The sequence below is a fragment of the Cyanistes caeruleus genome, chromosome 3, assembly GCF_971803275.1.
Source record: "Cyanistes caeruleus chromosome 3, bCyaCae1.hap1.1, whole genome shotgun sequence".
NCBI classification, from domain to species: domain Eukaryota; kingdom Metazoa; phylum Chordata; class Aves; order Passeriformes; family Paridae; genus Cyanistes; species Cyanistes caeruleus.
Genome location: NC_141703.1, coordinates 55,510,697 through 55,529,008, shown reverse-complemented (window position 1 = coordinate 55,529,008; position 18,312 = coordinate 55,510,697).

Genomic DNA, 18,312 nt, shown 5'->3' with positions numbered 1-18,312 from the left:
TCCTTCTTGTTTTCTTACGACATGTTACTAAAGTGTAGTTCTGTGACTTGCCTTCACGTATCAGAAATTGACTCTTTCATTGAAATCAATAGCAACTCTCCTAAAAATGTAAAACAATGAGAAGGCAATGAGTCTACTAAAAAAGAAAAAGGTCATTTCTCATGGCTGTGCAGCTGTGTTCAGCCACTTGTGTAGGCCAGCCTGGTGAGGGTGAGTACACTCACCTGCTTCTTTCATGCCTACCCTGCTGTACTGGGTTTGTGTGGACAGGTTTTGGTAGCAAAGGCCAGGATGCTACAGAAATAGGTTCTGTGAGAAGCTACTAGAAACTTCTCCCATGTCTGGCAGAGCCAATGCCAGCCAGGTCCAAGATGAAACCACCACTTGCCAAGGCCAAGCCAGTCAGAGATGATAGTGATGCCTCTATGATAACATATTTTAGAAGGAAAAAAAATGTTGCACCGAGGTAATTGCACCCAGAGAAGAGTGGAGTGAGAAAATGTGAAAGGAACAACTCCGTAAAAGGAACAGCACTGACCCAGAACAGTGGAGAAGAAGGGCAGGAAGTGCTCCAGGCCCTGTTGCATGTAGTGAAGTCCTGCCCCTGGAATTTATGGAGGTCAGTGAGGGGGCAGGGACCTGCAGATCCATGGAGAAGAGTCCATGCTAGAACAGGTTTCTTGTAGGATTTGTGACCTTGTGGGGGATCCATGCTGGAGCAGGTTGTTCTTGATGAACTGCACCCCATGGAAAGATACCCATGCTGGAGCAGTTTGGGAAGGAGTGTAGCCTGTGGAAAGGACTCACACTGGAGAAGTTAATGGAGAATTGTCTCCTGTGGGAGGGACCCCATGTTAAATCAGGGGAAGAACTTCTCTCCTTGTGCACTGGCAAAACCAAGGTGTAGTGACCTGACCATAAATCCCATTGCCCAAGAGGAGGGAGGAGGCAGAGACCAGGAAAGAGCAAGGGGTGGGCGGGAGGAGTTTTTAATATTTGGTTTTCTTCTCATTATCCTGCTGTGATTTTTATTGGTATTAAATTCAATTAATATCTCCAACTTGAATCTGTTTTGATGGTAATTGGTTTGTTACCTCTACCTGTCCTTGACTTATGACCCTTTTGTTATGTTTCCTATCCCCTGACCACTTGTGGAGGGAGTGGTACAGCAGTGCCAGTGGACACCTGGCATCCAGCCAGGGTCAAGCCACCACACCTGCAATATTGCTTGTCGCAGTATTGCCCACAGGCATGGAGCAAACTTGGACATAAGACATGGGCCATGAAACTTGTAGCATCTTTCAGGAAAAAGCCCTTTAGGAGCAGTTACACTGTATCTATTTTCCTCAGGGCTGTTGCAGGACTTATATTCTTAGACATCCTCACTAAAAGAGGTCTGTGTTTTACTCTGATTTATCATGTTTCAAAATCTCACTGATGACTGTGGCTGATTTATGCATTATTTGTGAACACCAGTGTTAACATGATGGCTAAATGTTTTGTAACTATGGCCCCTATGTCCAGGGCAAAATTATACTGTGCTCACAGCAAACATTCATTGTGTGGGATACCTGTACCATCCTAACAGCTAACTATCCCAGTTGTCTGGATAATCAGAATATTGATATGAAGCTCAGCTATTCTTTCTTACAAGTTTTAAATGTATTTTCTGGTAATTCAAGAGTTGTTAGTGGTGCCTGTAAGATCAAGATGATCATAAAGTTTCCATACCATGGAGCACACTTGCAAAATCTGTTCAGAGATACACTGCTGTTTCCAGCCCTGTGATGCCTGGATGTAGTTCAAATATAAGGAAAGTTGTCAACATGTACATCTACTGGGTCATCCAATGCTGTCTGCCAGAGTTTCTCTTAAGAACTGCACCTCTTCCTGAATTTGTGAAAACTGTCCAGGGATTTTTCTCCTGCATGTATGTACAAAGTTGCCACAACAGAGTGAGAATGCAGTCCATGTGAGTACGAAATTAGCACCTGTTATAGAAATGAAAGCACGGTAAGACTCTTGCTATATTTGTTGGCAAGTTTGGAGAGGAAAAGAATTCTCAATGCTAAAATTTTATGTTTGTATATAAGAATTCTGCTTGGACTTTTTTCCCCCCCCACAATGTCATGTGTACATAAGTGTAAAATAAGATGGATGAGTAAGATTAACACTTTCAAGTAATGAAATCTGAAGAATTCACATTCATCAAGAATTATATTTATGGTTTGTAAGCACTTTAAAAAAAAACCTCATTCTTTGCACCTCGTATATTTCTTCTACATGCAGCTGTTAAAAAGACCTAATGCTGATTTCTGCTTTAATGTATTTCTCCTTGAAGATACAAACTAGTCTAAGTTTTGTAAATGAGCAATCCAATAAACTTTGGGGAGCTTCCAAGTGCTAACACCAGTTGAGATATTTTTAAAAATAAGAGTTCATAATTAATATAAAATCATGCCTTTTTAAAAATAATTTTGGGGAAGAAGAAATTGATATAAAAAAGGGAAAAACTTCACTGTTCCCTTTTGAAGTCTTCTGCTAGGCTCAAACCACATATTTGGAAATTTTGAAATGTCCAGGTGTGGTCCTTCAGCCTCTATTCTTCCTGGTGCAGAGATGAGATAAGCCTAATTCTTCTATTTCTTCTGGTGAAAGCTTGCCTGAAACAACTCTGAAGTACAAACAACTTCGGGATGAGATGCTAGGATGGGAAAAAAGAGATTAGAAAGAGGAAGAATTTGGATAAAGTGCTGGGAGTAAATAGGCAGGCAGAGGGGAGAATGGAAACAATCAAGCTGTATCAGCTGAATCTCCCTGAAGGCAGACAACCCCTGATGGGCCAATTACTTCATCTCAGCAGCAGGAGACAGACATTTTCTGTGGATCCTAGGCTAGTAATACTTTAATGTTCCTGAAACTTGTTGTCAGGTGGCTGCACATAGCACAGCTGTGTTCAGAGATACAATTTCTGCCTAACAGTGATTGAAAACCACTCATCCATGGAAGATGTGGTACAAAACAGACCAGGCAAGACTTCTTTGACAAGCAAAGCCTGCAACAGATGAGCAAATTCTGATTCCTGTGTTTGTTGGGAGGCTGAGGGGAGAGAGGAGTGCTATGCCTGTACTGGTAAATAAATGGGTTCAGGGCCTCTGCATCTAGTTCTGAGGCCAAATACATTTAAGTGGCATAGCACATTGTTGTAACCACAGAGCAAAAATGAGGTGCTTACACCTAAACCAAGCTAAAACAGAATAGTCTTTGTCTTTGGCTGTCCTTGAACTGTGCCTGACATTGTCTGGGGAAGAGGTAAGTGATGTGGCCCAGAACCCACTCTCCTCAGAGCCGAAGAGCAAGAAGCTAAGCAATGCACATGGCTTCAGTGTATGCTTAGCCTGTCTGTGCCCTAGACATTTCTTGATAGACTCACACAGAGATTGTCAGCAAGTTTCATGACTGTTGGGGCCCTTTTTCCTCAGTGATGGTATTAGATGTGTGCTGTCTGTATCCTGATTACATGCCCTATACTATAGAATTGCCATCAAAAGTATATTTAAATGAAATGCATGGAGTATTCTATGCATGGAGAGACATGCACAACAGAAAACTTATCATGCTACACAACCTTTTATATTTAAGTTGCTTACAACCTTTATTAAAAGGGAAAAAATACTTATATAAAAGATGCATGTGAATAGCAGCATATTTATTTATAGTTATTTTGTTTTAGTGAAGGGAGCATTTTGCCTAACTGAAACAAAACTCCCATGTAATCTTATATAAAGACATTGGGAGCATTAAGAATAATATATCCTCCTGGCCCATAAATCTACACTATTGACTCCTAGGCCCAATTGCAGTGTGTGGATGCTAAATGCAAGAAAGTAGGCAGGGAGCACAGAGCCTGTGTGAAACTAAGTCACACAAGCTTCTCACTCTGGCCTGGGAAAGAATAAGAATCTAAACAGTCCTTGGAGAAGCACAACAACCTTTGTAGGTGTTGTTTAGGATCCTTGTGGTTTATTTGCAAGAAACAGTCAAAGGGTGGTGTACCAAATTGACCAATGATAGTGATGTGTTGTTTTAATGACCAATGAGAGCTTTATCTCTCGGACCTTCTTGGACTTGTCTATAAAAGAAGATTTGGAATAATAAAACTTGCTCTCTTGTGCAACCCAGACAGAGAGTCTGTGTCATACTTTCCTCCGTTCCTAATATAGTGCAACAGCAGTGTCTAGAATGTAGCTCAGCAGCCTCTGGCTAGTTGAAGAAGTCTGTGTGACTTATTTTACAAAGTAGTAGAACTGACTATTCGAAAATATTTGGTGTGCAATACTTGATGAGAACTTTTCCGTGTGAGTTATGGTAAAGCATTTGTTAATTGCTGCCTTTCGAACTAGTTAGAAGGCAATTTTTCATGAGCAGTGGAGGCTCAACAGCCAGGCAATGACATTATTTCAACTGGATCTCAGAAATAAGTAACATATATCACAGTCTTCTAAAACTACAGAACACTATGAAGAGAAACTTTATTCTTCTTGTCCCTTTTTTGTGTGCCCTTCTTTGTTTACAAAGAAACCTTCCCTTTTGACATGATATGGAAAGTTCTAGGAACATTCTTTTGAAAAAATGTTTTTTTATGGATCACTTGGAGTGGTTTTGGAGAATCCATGGAAATAAGTTTTGCTGGAAAATAGTTTGTTTAAAATATTTTAGTTGTTTCATAAATATTTAGCAATAGAAGAGCTTCTAGGGTATGTTTATTTGTAACATTTGTAGTTTAACTTTTGTAAATAGTTGGATGGTTTATTTATAAACAAAGTCACCTGATAGTATTTTTGGTTTCTAAAATAAGAGATCTTGGTCAAGACTTTTTATTTAAATTGTGGTATAAGTAATTGTTCAGCAACATGAAACAGTTTAGTTGAAAAAAAGAAATGTTGAAATGTTACTTCTCCAAAAATGGTTAAGAAGAGGAATTTGTCCTTTGTATGTTAAATGTAAACTTTTTCAACCGTCTAACTGTAAAAAGAGAGCATGTTTGCAATTATGAAACTGAACTATAATTACATACCCAAGGCTTTTCTCAGGAATGAGCAGAACATAACAAATTGCAGTTCTGAACTGTAAATACCATGTGACAAGTCACAGCCTGTGTATAATTTGTGTATTAAGAACCAGAAGGTGGTATTAGCTCTAATCCATCAAGGTCAGAGCCACCTGAGCCTCCCTCTTGACTCCTTCCTTGCTTCATTAGCTACACAGCAGCCCTATTTTGAAGGCACAGTGCCATCTCTCCCCTTGAGTCTGTGGTTATGGCTATCCTCTTCCACAAGGAAGCTGGTCCTACAGTACTTGTGCCAGTAACCTAAGCTAATGTGTAAAATGTTGAGGATGCTGATTTCACCATCTCTTCACACAATGTCTATGCTCAGAATAACATATTCATATGACTGCACAGACAGATGTGTCCATCTTTTTTGTTCCTTATATGTTATATTTTGTTCCTATTCACACCCAACATGTTTTACTCACAGAAGAACAGAAGTAGTCACCTAGACAGCTCTGGTTTACCTGTAGAAGGACTCAGATCCCTGCACAAGATAACCTACTTATTTGGTCTGAGCTGTCCTTCCCATATTCCAAAGGCTGTATCTAAATGATGTGACCAAAGAGTTCTTCCCTATTGTCATGTCAAGGTGAGTAACACAGTCACTTCCTGACTATACTGTGGGACAGGACTTGGTGATATTCCCTTTTAGTCAACTCATTGAAAAAAATCAGGCATAAAGATGAGGCAGGAGCAGTAGTGAGCTCCATTATGTCCTGATAACTGCACTCTCCTGTCTCCTTAGGTGTAACTATTGTCACTACTTTCCATTGACTATATAGGAACCTTAGAATGCTAATCTCACACATGGAAGCTAGCCAGAACCTGTTAAATATCTTCTGTGTCACAGAAGTTAGATTTTCTTCAAATTATTACACTTCAATTTCATAATTTTTTTCTTCTGTTACCAGTCATTTTTTTTCTTCACAAGTCTATGTACTGGATGTGGCCCTTGCAGAGCTATCCCAATGTATTAAGGGACAAGAAGATAGTACAAACTGGTACTTATATTAATATCATGTTCTCTGGGTTCAGTTTATATTGTGTATTTTTAGGGAAAAGACCATTTGGCAAAACCAAAATAACTGCACTGTCTATGGGTATGGTGAATACCTCAGAGATGATTCAGCAGTGCTTCCTCTGCCATGCAAGCAAAGTTCTCTGCATACAAAGTTCTACTCTGAGGTGATCCCTCTATATCAGTTTTGTGCTGAGGGTCTGTTGGCAAGGAAGTGCAGTGTTGCTGTTTAAAACCAGGGCTGGCATTCAATCCAATGTTCACTCTTTCCATAGAAGCCAGAGTTTTTTGGGTTTTTTTTTGCTTTCATAGCACAGAACCAAGCTCATTATAGGATCAGTGTGGCATGATTTAACTATAAGCCACCTAATCTTTTTTCACTCCCTTTTAGTGGGCTTGAGATATAACAGTGCCATTAACTGGAAACAGTAAAGGAGAGAAAGCTTTTTAGGGCACAAATGAAAAGTGATGCAATGCAATATTAAACCTGTCTTTTCACATCTGTATCCAGAAACACAATACTTTGCTTGGATTTAATTTTTGTTTTATTGCTTAAATATGCATTGTCAGTGCTTACATAATGTTTTTAACTTTTTATTTTCACAACAGGGATTTCATGCCTTGTGTATAATTGAAACGTGTAAAATTACTGTGAAATCTTACTGAAGCTTATGCTGGATTTAATATGCGTAATATTTTAATTTTGCTACTGAGAAAGAAAAACACTTATTTTAGTGTTAGTATGAAACTTAGATTTCATACAACCCCCCATAATTTATGCTATCTGTCCATGATTTGTGGAAGATTCTCAATATTCTTATTTATTATGTGAACTATAAAAGACTTCGCAGTAAATCTTGGCATTCATGTTAGGTGTTATTGTGGTTTGCCTTACTTGCAAATATGAAGTACCTGTTTTGACTTTTAGACCCAGCATCTCTGATTTGTGAGTCAACATGCTCTTGTTTTTTCATGCCCAATGTTATAGCCCAGATCATGTATTTCTTCGGTAGAAATCTCAACATCTCTTCAAATATGGGTAACTCATGCCATAACTTGGTTATGACTACACTCAGATGCTGTCAGCTCCTATTTTTTTGTGCATAGCTGCTGTGCCTGCAGTCCTTTCAGGATGCTGCATCTCCTGTTCATTGTGTTCCAGGAAGGGCAGCAGATTACAGAGGGGAGATGAGGACAGTGATAGATAGCATCAGGAGGATTAGCTGCAAGGTATGGCACATCTAAATAGTTTGAAATACAAGCAGGAGGAAAGTGCTGTGAAGAAAATGATAGAGATGACAATGAATGGGAGAAAACATTAATTGTATTATTTGTGAAAGAGGTTGATGTAATGGTTTAGGAATGGTCTTCCTCAATTTAGTTATTCCACTAGAAAGAAAACCACAAACTGCTCCCCTCCCCACTCTGGTGGGAGACAAAAAAGGCAGAGATTATGATTTAATGGAAAAAGCAATGAGATAAGAAGCTGAACAGTAGCAGCAACAATACTGATAACAACAGTCTGGAAAGGAGAGGATAGTTTACGTGCAGAACCAAGCTGAGACAATGGACAATGCCTATGCTTTGCCCCTGTCTGTAAGCCATGCTTATCTCCTTCTTGGAAGGAGAAATCCCTTACTTCCCCACCCTAGTGATGATGTGAAGTGCTATAGAATAACAACCTAGACATGCCCACATGGCTGCAAAGTCCACCCTCCCATGGCTGCTGCGAAAATATTTTCTCTGTCCTGCCTAAAACACGGACAGCTGGGAAGCATGAGAAGGTAACATGGAAAGCTAGCTGAAGGAAAATATTAAGAAAAATAAATTGTGAAAATGTGAAATACCTCATGTATCACTGAGGAGCTGCTGCAAGACATTTTGAAGTTAATGAATGTGATTTAATTAGGTCTATAATGATAAAATACACAGTACAAATAAGTATTTCATTGGACCCTTTACACTTGTTTCTAGATGGATCAAAGATAAGAAGCCATGTATACTAAAATTTGATAGAATTGCTGGTAAGACTTGAGATATGAGAAGAAAATATGAAAGTTTTAAGGAAGTGCGTTTGTTTTGTGATGAATTTCAACTGAGGAAAATACATGGGAAAATAAGTTTTACTTAGAAAAGAAATCAGAGAAATATGAAGTAATTTTGGATGCAAAAAGGCCAGAGGGTGAAGTTTTATCTAATTTCCTTTTATTTAAGGGCAAGAAAATTTACCCAAATAAACAAAAATTATTTTCTATATTCCTAATTCTGGATTTATATAATTTATGTTTCAGTTGTACACATTGTTTCCAAGTAAATTAGGTTATTTAACTTGGAGATTGCAGACATTTAAGTCATGATTTATTTAGATTGTCCTATGCATACATAATAAATTTTACATCTTTATTGTGCTAAGATGAGAGCTAGGCTGTGCACTGTGGGCTTTATTTTAATGAAGTTCAATGGCAGAGTTTGGAAAGCATTCAGATCACCGGGGAAAAAGAAGTCACAAGGTAAAAGCGAGCAAGTTCTCACAAAAGTTTAATTTATAAATAGATATGTATTACTGATTCCTCTTAATTTTTTTTATTATTGCTAACTTCACATTATGTAGCGGTTTAGGCTGGATGAACGAATATTCTTTTTGGTAAGGTCAGTAAGAAAATAAGAAAGTATATATAAATATATAAATAAGAAGTAATATAAAGTATATAAATAAGAAATAATATTAATTTATCTTTTTCTTTTTTTATCAGAGGAGCTGCATCTATCTAATTCTGTGGCGACAGCTGTCATATTTATGTCATTTTCAATGCACTTTTTGAACTGTCACTATATAATTGTCAGAAGTACTACATTGTATCCCTAGATGACTAGGAACAACAAATACATGGGATTACCATTGCCCCTGCAGCTTTAATGCTGTTATTGCAGCAAAGTCATAATAGACACATTGGTTGCTCTGTCCCAATGTACGCAGATCAAGTCTTACACATTTTTATTGATAAAGAGTTTTAAATCTAATAGTTTATAACTAGTGATAGGATGATTTTGTTTAGAATGGACCATTAAAAGTTACCTAGTTTAATTCCTCCTACCATGAGTAGGAACTTCTTCAATGAAGCCAGGTTGCTCAGAACCCCATCCAGCCTGACCTTAAACACTTCCAATGATGGGACATCCACAACTTCTCTGTTCCTGTGTCTCATCACCATCAGTGTCCTGCTCCTGCTGGCCACACTATTCCTGATATAGGCCAGGGTGCCACTGGCCTTTTTGGCCACCTGGGCGCATTGCTGGCTCAAGTTCAGTAGTTCAGTGGCTCTCCATCAGCATCCCCAGGTCCCTCCCAAAGAGGTCTTGCAGGACAGATTGGATAACCATATGTTATTCCTGCAGACAAATGCAATTCTTCTACCTTTGAGTAGGTGCCAGGCAGTATTTGAATTGTATAGTGAAAAAATGATTGAAAATATTTAATGAAGCACTCTTCATACTGGAAACCAAACCTTTGTTGGAAGTGGATTTTTAATTTGGAACATGTCCATTTCAAGAAAGGAAGAGGCCAAACAGCCAATTTTAACTTTTTGTTCTTATTTTGCTAACACTGAGTGTTTTTTTTTTAGAATCTATATTTTTTCATTTATTTCATTTGGTTAGTATATCACACGATATATGTTTTTTCATAACTATTTTTAACACTAAAATTGGAAGTTCTCAATGAGCTTTTCTAGAACTTTTAATTAAGACTCCTTTGTTTTTTAAATTCATAACAGTTTACAAATACTTTCTTTTCTTTAATATATTGGATTTTTTTCCTTCTGATAATTTGAAGAAATTCTCAGCTCACGGAATTCTTGTGCCTAAACTACCATGCTGTATATCATTTTAATGAAGACAAATCTTTTTTATGATGCTTGTACCTTGGAATCTTGGCTTGTTTGCTCTTTATGGTCAGTGTACCAGAGTAATTGTCTTTTTTTCTGTACTAGAGAGTTGCAGTAAAGGCAGACTACTTGCATGTATATAGATATGTATGTCTATGCATACTCACTACTCTGGCTCTCTGACAGGCTTATATCTGTGTGTGTGTGTGTGTTTGTTCATTTTCACAGTTTGTTTCTTGCAGCCAATGACCTGTCAGTCATAATCTGGTTTAATTAGATATATATTGGCTACTTTTTTATGTTATTCTCTTTCTATCAAGGATTCAAAACAAGGTTTCCATTATGGTAGTATGACAACATATTTTTTGTGTTTTTAACGTGAGAGTTTACTTTAAACTGAAGATCAGGCATCACAAAATTGATAAAAATCAGATAATAATGCATACAAAGATCAGTTGTTCAGTATCTTCTTTTGAAATCTTTTTTTCATTTCTGCAAAACATATTTTCTTTTTTCCAGGTCTCTATCATGTATTCATAGTTGTGAGATAATGTTCTGATTTCAGCTGGGAGGGAGTTAATTTTATTCCTAGTAGCTGATACAGTGCTGGGTTTTGGATTAAGTATAAGGGCATTATTGATAGCATGCTGATGTTTTGTTTATTGTTAAGTAGTACTTTAAATCAAGAAATTTTCAGTTTCCCATGCTCTGCCAGAGAGCAGATGCACAAGAAGCTTGGAGTAAGCATAGGACCCAAACTCATCAAGGGGATATTCCATACTATAGACTATCATGCCCATTATACAAACTGAGGCAGTTAGCTTGAGGATGCTGCTTGCTACTTGGGATAAGCAGGGCATCAATCAGTTCATTAAAATTATTATTATGTGTTGGTTTTGCAAAACCAGCACATATTATTACTACAATATTTTACTTTATTTCAATTATTAGGCTGTCCTTACCTCAACCCATGAGTTTTTCCTCTGCTTTTCCCAGTTGTCCCCCCCATCCCACTAGGGAGCCGGTGTGGGGTGCTTAGCTCCTGGCTGTGGCTAAATGAAGAAATATACAAAGTGAAGTATTTGCACTCTTCCTGGATATGGCTGCGTCATTGTAGGAAACCCATGGCAACTAAAGACAAAATTTTTGCTTGTTTTCTTTGAATGCTTTTGCTTGCAAAATTGTATTTTGCACTCTTTCTCTCATATTCTTCTCGCATAAAGGCAAAACATGAAATGTTTTCTTCTTTTAGCCAGGACAAGCCTCCCATGTTTTGTCTGTAAAATCACAGAATCACAGAGTGGGTCAGGATGGAAGGTACCACATCTGGTCCAACCTTTCTGCTTAGGCAGGATTATCCTAGAGCACATGGCACAGGATTGTGTCCACTTGCCACATGTCCACTCAAGATCTTGAATCTCTCGAGTGAGGAAGATTCCACAGCCTCTCTGGACAATTTGTTTTAGTGCTCAGCCATTAATGCACAATAAAGTTCTTCCTCATATTCCGTGTACCAGTTTACCATTTACCTCATAAACTGTGCACCAGTTTCTACCCACTGCCTCTTGTCCTACTTGGCATCAGTGAGAAGAGCCTGGCCCATCCTTTTGATGTCTCCTTTCATTTTGTAGACAGTGATGAAGTGCCCTCTCAGTCATCTCTTCTGGAGGCTGAACAGGCCCAGCTCTCAGCCTTTCCCCACAAGAGATGCTCCACTGAAGAGCTCCCATCCTTGAGGGATTGAGTGTGGTGGGCAAAGCATAGCTGGTGACAGAAGGGTGCTTTGACAGCCTCTGGGACGACCAATAGTGCACCAGGTCTAGAATGCATCCAGGACCTCCAGTCTGAAGTTAAAGGAGGGTGGTCAAGAGACAAAGCTGTGGCATAGATCAGGGCCAAAGAAAATGCTGGAGAGCTGAGCTGATGTCAGGCTTCTGGAGCACAGACCAACAGCTCTGTGAGGAACCAAAATGCTGTTCTGGGCCATGGGCAGGGTGGCCACAGCACTAGAGGTGGATTTGAGGGGATGATGAAGTCCATGAATGACCCCTGGGTCCTAACACTGTTATGGATAGGTTCTGAGTTCATTTCAAGGAGAATGTGTGCCTTGGGAGCTGTATTCCAAGTTCAGTATGTGAGGCTCAGCTTCCATTACTGGAATCTGTATGTAAAATAAAGAACTAGGTTTGCTGGTAGAAAGATGAGATATTATCTGTTATCAGATAATGAAATCTAAAGCTATCTTAAAATTTGCATTTATAAGATTTCACACCAGGTGTTCCATAGTCTCCTTTGGGACAAAAAACTGGCAAAGGATGCTTCCATTGGTTTTATTAAGATTAATCTAAAACTTAAAACTTCTCTGTCTCATAACTTTCTTATAGAAAGTTGAAGCTTTTTTTATTATTTTTTTTTAATCCTTAGCATCTATTTTCAGCTGTATTTCTTCAGATAATTGTATGTATCCAGGCAGCTATCTATTTAATAAACTTTTTATTTCATTTCAAATATGTGTATTTAAACTGCTTTCCTCCATATGGATTTATACATCTGACATTCTTGTATCCATTCCTAATGGATATATTTTTCTATAGTGTATCCTTTCCATTTGTTTTTTGTTTGTTTCTTTGGATAAAAAATTGTAATTCTATGCATTCTTGTCTGAAGCATATGAGAAACGCATAGTGCATATGCTACAAATATAACTGAGGCTTTAGCTAAATCTCTTGAATCTTTTTTTAATTCTCTTCCTAAATAAATTTTCCACCAGGATAGCCTACAAAATTGCAGAAGAGCACTCTGAAATCAAAACAGACAAGGTAAATGGAAAAATGATTTTCAGTTACAATAGCTGGACGTATGTTATATTATGAAATATGATGAAATGGTGTGCGTTTTTAAAGAAAGCTACATTACATTCCTATATATTCTTCTACTTCACTTTATCACTGTCACTTTTAAAATAGGAATCACCCTCTGGTGGTTCTGATCCAAGTATCATGATTTGTTTGTGTTTGCTATAAGCTAGCCCTCAGCTATCAAACTAATGGGCCTAAGTGTATATTTAAGTGCCTAAATCATCATGCCTAAATGCAGATTTCTTCCTTTAAGCATATAATATGAAAACTGGTTTCCTTAAAATATATTTATAAAATCCAGACTCAGGTATTAGAATATGTTTCTTTTTTACTAAAAATGGGATTTTTAAATGATGTCTTTTGGGTATAGATCTCTCACATACACTTTGTTGTGCATAAATATGATTTGAGAGTTGTGCATAATAATAGTCTTGAGAGGCCAGAATGTTCATTATTCGTGTCTATTACAATCGGTTCATGTATAACAAAGTTTTGCACTTACTTGATAGTTAAGAGTTGTAGCTTTTGCATTTAATAAAAGCTGAGAAGGGTGGTTTTTCAGTCTTGTTCTATACAAAAAAGTATTCATAAGTCAATGCTAAAGAGATGAGATACTTTCCTTTTCACTTTTCCTTTGTTCTGAACATCATGGTACTGAGTACATACAATTGCAAATATATTTTGCCTGGGCTGTCAGTAGTTATACAACAAAGAACAGTCTGGAGAGCTGGCTTCTCTTGCTTTTACAATTTAATGATGCCACATCAGATCTGTAAAATGCTTTCTGTTTTTCATAAGGCAGAGACAGATGCCCAAGTTAGGATCCCTTGCAGTCTGGACAGTCTTCTATTGCATGGCAAGTCTCTGAATCTAGCACAGAAAAGGAACATGTGTGGAACCCAGAATTGCTACTAGGTGGTAGCAATTGAAGGGGTTCTCTAGGTCTTTGGTTTGATATGCTTGACCAAGTGGCACAAATGCTGGCCAAAGACATTCTCGTGTTTGTTTTCAGTCTCAATGCTTCACTGTTTTGTACCCATGTGATATCTCACCCTTAAGGGGAAGGAAGCACACAAGATTTATAGATGCTCATGATGGAAAGGAATGATAAAAGTCATAGGGTCCACAAAAGCTTACAAAATTTTGTTAGTAAATTGCACACTGACATGGAAATTGGTATGTTTGTCCCTGATCTCTCCTTATAAGCAAGAGGCAATGGATTTTGAGCAGGTAGGGTGAAAGGGAAGAGAGAGAGGGAGATGGATTAGAGAGGGAGGGAGAAAAAGAAAGGAAGATGAACAATCCTGGCTCCAGTATCAATCCAGTTGAGATATTAAGGGTCTTGTGGGTACCACCTGGGCTTTGCAAGGGTACCTTTTTGTAAATAAGTTTTCCCAGCCCTGGAGATAGGTTTCTCACTTTCTGTGCAAATTAGTTATCATTCATAGTCTGTTCTTTTAGACCTTTATAAAAATGGATCTGAGGGCTTTGTGGATGTTTGGTAGTCTTGATCATCCCCTGTAGTCAATGCCCACTTCTTGACCTCATTCCTGTGCTTGCCCTGTACTGTGTTGTGCTTATCTCCGGGAGCCGGAACAAGGTTGTCTGTCCCAGGGAAGCGCTGCCCTCTGTATGGCCCCTTTTCCAGTCACATTCTGTTCTTTCTCACAGCACATTATTACCAACCATCCTTGACTGGCTCTGCAGCTATAGGTATTTGAGGCATACACATATCTTCTAGGCTGCTACAACCTCCTTCATCTCCAAGACATTTCCTAGATATCAAACCATCCCTTTCATGGAGTACTTAACTGCTTGACTGATTGCAAGCTGTTTACAACACTTTGCTTTTTGACCAGCAAGGCAGTTCTGGGCCTCCCACCACCCTCCACATTTATCAGTGTGGCAGTTAATTATTTAGTACCTACTTTTCAGCCACTTGCTGAAACAATAGTAAGTAGCCTTGTGACTTTCATAGGTGCTAGAGTTATAATTTTACTAATAAGCAGTAGATAGGATAGAGTCAGGGAGAAAAGAAATAATGCATATAATTTGCACTGTGTTACTTTTTTTCTCCAAGAAAATCAGGGTTTTTTGTTTTCAGACAGTTTGTCCTTTTGTCATTCATGCTAAAAAATGCATGTGCAAAGAAAGAAAGAAAGAGAGGGAGTCATGGCATAGATTAAGACACATCATTCACTTTACCAATTTTACTTCAGTTTTGCAGCACAGGAGATTAGTTTTGATTTTCCAAGATAAAGTTCAGTATAAACAGTGAGGAATACAATAGGAATACTGTAAAGACTTGAGAGATTGTTTAGTTTGATTAACTTTGAGAAATATCCCAGTCCTCAATAAATATGGCTCAAATGTGGAAATAATTATTATTGGTGAACAACAGTGAAGTTATGGCTTTAATGTGTCTCTAGACATGCATAGAATAGAAGGATCTATTGGTAGGTGCAGATTGTGGTTGGGTGAGTTATATAAGTGGACCATATTACATCATCTTTGAAATCCTGTCTTTTCTGCCCAAGATTTACAATTAATTACACATCAAAAGACTTAGAACGATGTTGATTTTTTTTTTTTTAATGAAGAGTTAGTATTTATAAAGTATTTATAAAGTAAAGAAACTGAAACAAGAATACTGGCAAAGATAAAAACACAGCAGTCAATATTTTTGTTATTTTGCTTTATGAAATAATTTTATATTTTTAAAACTAAGCATGGTGCTCAGAAAATCCAAAATTTGCATAATTTTCACATCAGCAAGAACTAATATTTAGTTCCCTTTGTCCTTGTGGGAAAACAAATGGTGGTTTTAGGATTCAGTATGAAGGTTTTAAAAAGTTGTTCAACCGTATACTTCTATGGCTAAGTGATTATATTCTGTCCCACTATATCTACTGAAACAATCTTATTATAGTTATAGAGAGGTGTCGGCTTCTGTGTTAATAATCTAATTTGCTTATTCAGTCCTTTATTGGTTAAGATAAGAAACCTTGTAATGGCAGAGTAATTTAAGTGGTTCCATTAGTCTCTTTTGAAGGAACCATTGATTTTTAATGCTCTTACTTCCTAAGCTCATTTTGCCAAGGTTTTATTTACCATTAGCTTTCAATCCTTGCATGTTAATGTATTTATTAACCTCTGGAATCCTGTAAGAGTCTGTTTTAACAAAAGCAATGAGCAAAACAGTTTGGCTTGGATTTTACATGCTCCATGCAAAGTCTAATTCAGGAACATTCATAATTTCATTTCTGAAATTAAAGAGCCTCTGTGTTTCAGGAACACTGCAGAGACTGCAGAACACCACAGAGAAAGATGAATTTTGCTATATATTTTCCAGCGCTTTTAATTTCTTTGGCCTGGTCATCAACCAGAGCTGCTAAGAGATATTATTATTTTTTACCTCAGTGCATTTTATAATAACAATTCATAATCTGGCATGCATCAGACAAAGGTTTCAAAGAGTTTAAGCAGTAAATTTAGCCCTCCTCCAATCATTGCATTATTTCCAAGACTCTACAATCATCATGTAAGAGGGAAAGGTACGGAATTAATAACTGCTTTAGACAGTTGCTTTCCTTGCCCAAATACTGCCACATAGCATTTTTCATTCTGCACACCTGCAGAGAAACTACTTCATGTTCAACTGGCAATGGTTGAGGACAATTTGAGAACTGTGGAAGAAAATGCAGACTCCTTCCACAGGCCTCTCAGCCCTTGTGCTCTGGAAGTGGATTATATAAATCTGATGTAGAAAATGAGTAATTTTTGCCAAGCCCTGAATAGAAGGGAAGAGATGACATAGCTCTGACTGCAAAACCTGAAAGGTGGCAGAATATATGTGTCTGCAATTCCCATGTTCTTTGAAAATGGAAGTATTTTCTGCAATGCTGATATAAATGCCCATCTGATATTAGGCTTAACCTAATATATATTTTTTCATATGTATTTGTCATTCTTTTGATCATAATAAATTAGTTAAATCTCTTTCTTTGAAAATTTAATTTGAAAATACTCAATCAGTAAACAGTAATATGCTTGTCTGGGAATTAAAAGAATGGAAGATCTTCACTGCCTCAGCCTTTGCATGTTTTATGCTGTGTCTCTGGTTTAAAATAGACAGATGACCTTTAGAAGTGGAGATCAAAAGTTTGCTGTCATGGAGCATGACAAAAGTATGTAAACATAGACTTTCTTGTGTCTGTATCTGGTATTATATAAAATTTTTATTGTTGGCAGGTCTCAACGGCTGCATTTCAGTGGAGGGCATTGACAGAATTTGGCCTTGAGGTTTATTTTAAACTTTTTGGTGGCCTGGGTAAGTAATTGTATTGTAGCCTTTTTTGATAAAGCTAACAGAATCTAATTCTCAGCTGCAATCACGTCTCTCATAAAAGTTAGGCACTGGCATTGCTTACTTCACACTTTAGAATGAAAATGGAAGAAATGGACATAACTTTTGCTGAATTTAGTGACTTGTGTTTTGGTAGATGTGAGTGCATATAGCAGATTAGTCTCTTCAGGAGGTGTCTGAACCTCAAATTTTCATGTTTGCAAGACAGTTACGGTGGTGGTCAGCTTATCCAAGATGGAAGCTTCCAGTACATGCATAAAACTTTCAATACCTAAGTAATTATACAAGAAAATATCCTAGGTAATACAGAATTTTATCCTAATACAGATGCCTTAAGTTAGATGAACCATACCCTAAGAGTGACTGTTTCTCTTCATTGCCTGGAAAAAGAGTGAATAGATTTAGACAGAGATGTCTTTTTGATAGGTAGGATACTTCCCACTCCAGGTATCCAGAACGTGTGTTTCTGGATCTTGCTCTTGATCACATAAATTAACATTCCAGGTGCTGAAAGATAACTTAAATTGTAATAAGTGCCAACTGGAGGCAGAAATTTGGAAGTAGGTACTACAGTCATGGTGTCCAAATGATATTTGTTAGATTTGATTAGACATTCCTCATGCTCACAGAGAAGCTAGCAAAATGGAAAGAATTCATTTACTCAATGCATAGACAAAACATGGCCAAAGAGCTCAACATGGCCAAAGAGCTCAACACTGGGGCCTAAGAAAGATGCATAAGAGGTCATGGTGTAATGTAGCTTTTTTTATGAATGAGAGAATTGTCAAAATCCAATTTTAATAGCCTAAAATGTGAGCCCAGTAAATTTATTTAAATTAAAACGAGTCTTACTCAAAAATGAATTCTTTAGTTTCAGTGATATCTTCTTTTCTCTAAATGAATCCATGGACATAAGTTTACCACTGGCTGACAGTTACAAGCTTCTGTTTACTGTTTACTGTGCCACAGGGCACATACCTGTTTCTCTTTAAATTAAATGTTCATTATTAGCCTGTTCTTCCTGGAGCTTTAAATCATGCTCACAGATTACCCATCCTTCAGTATTGCCTAAT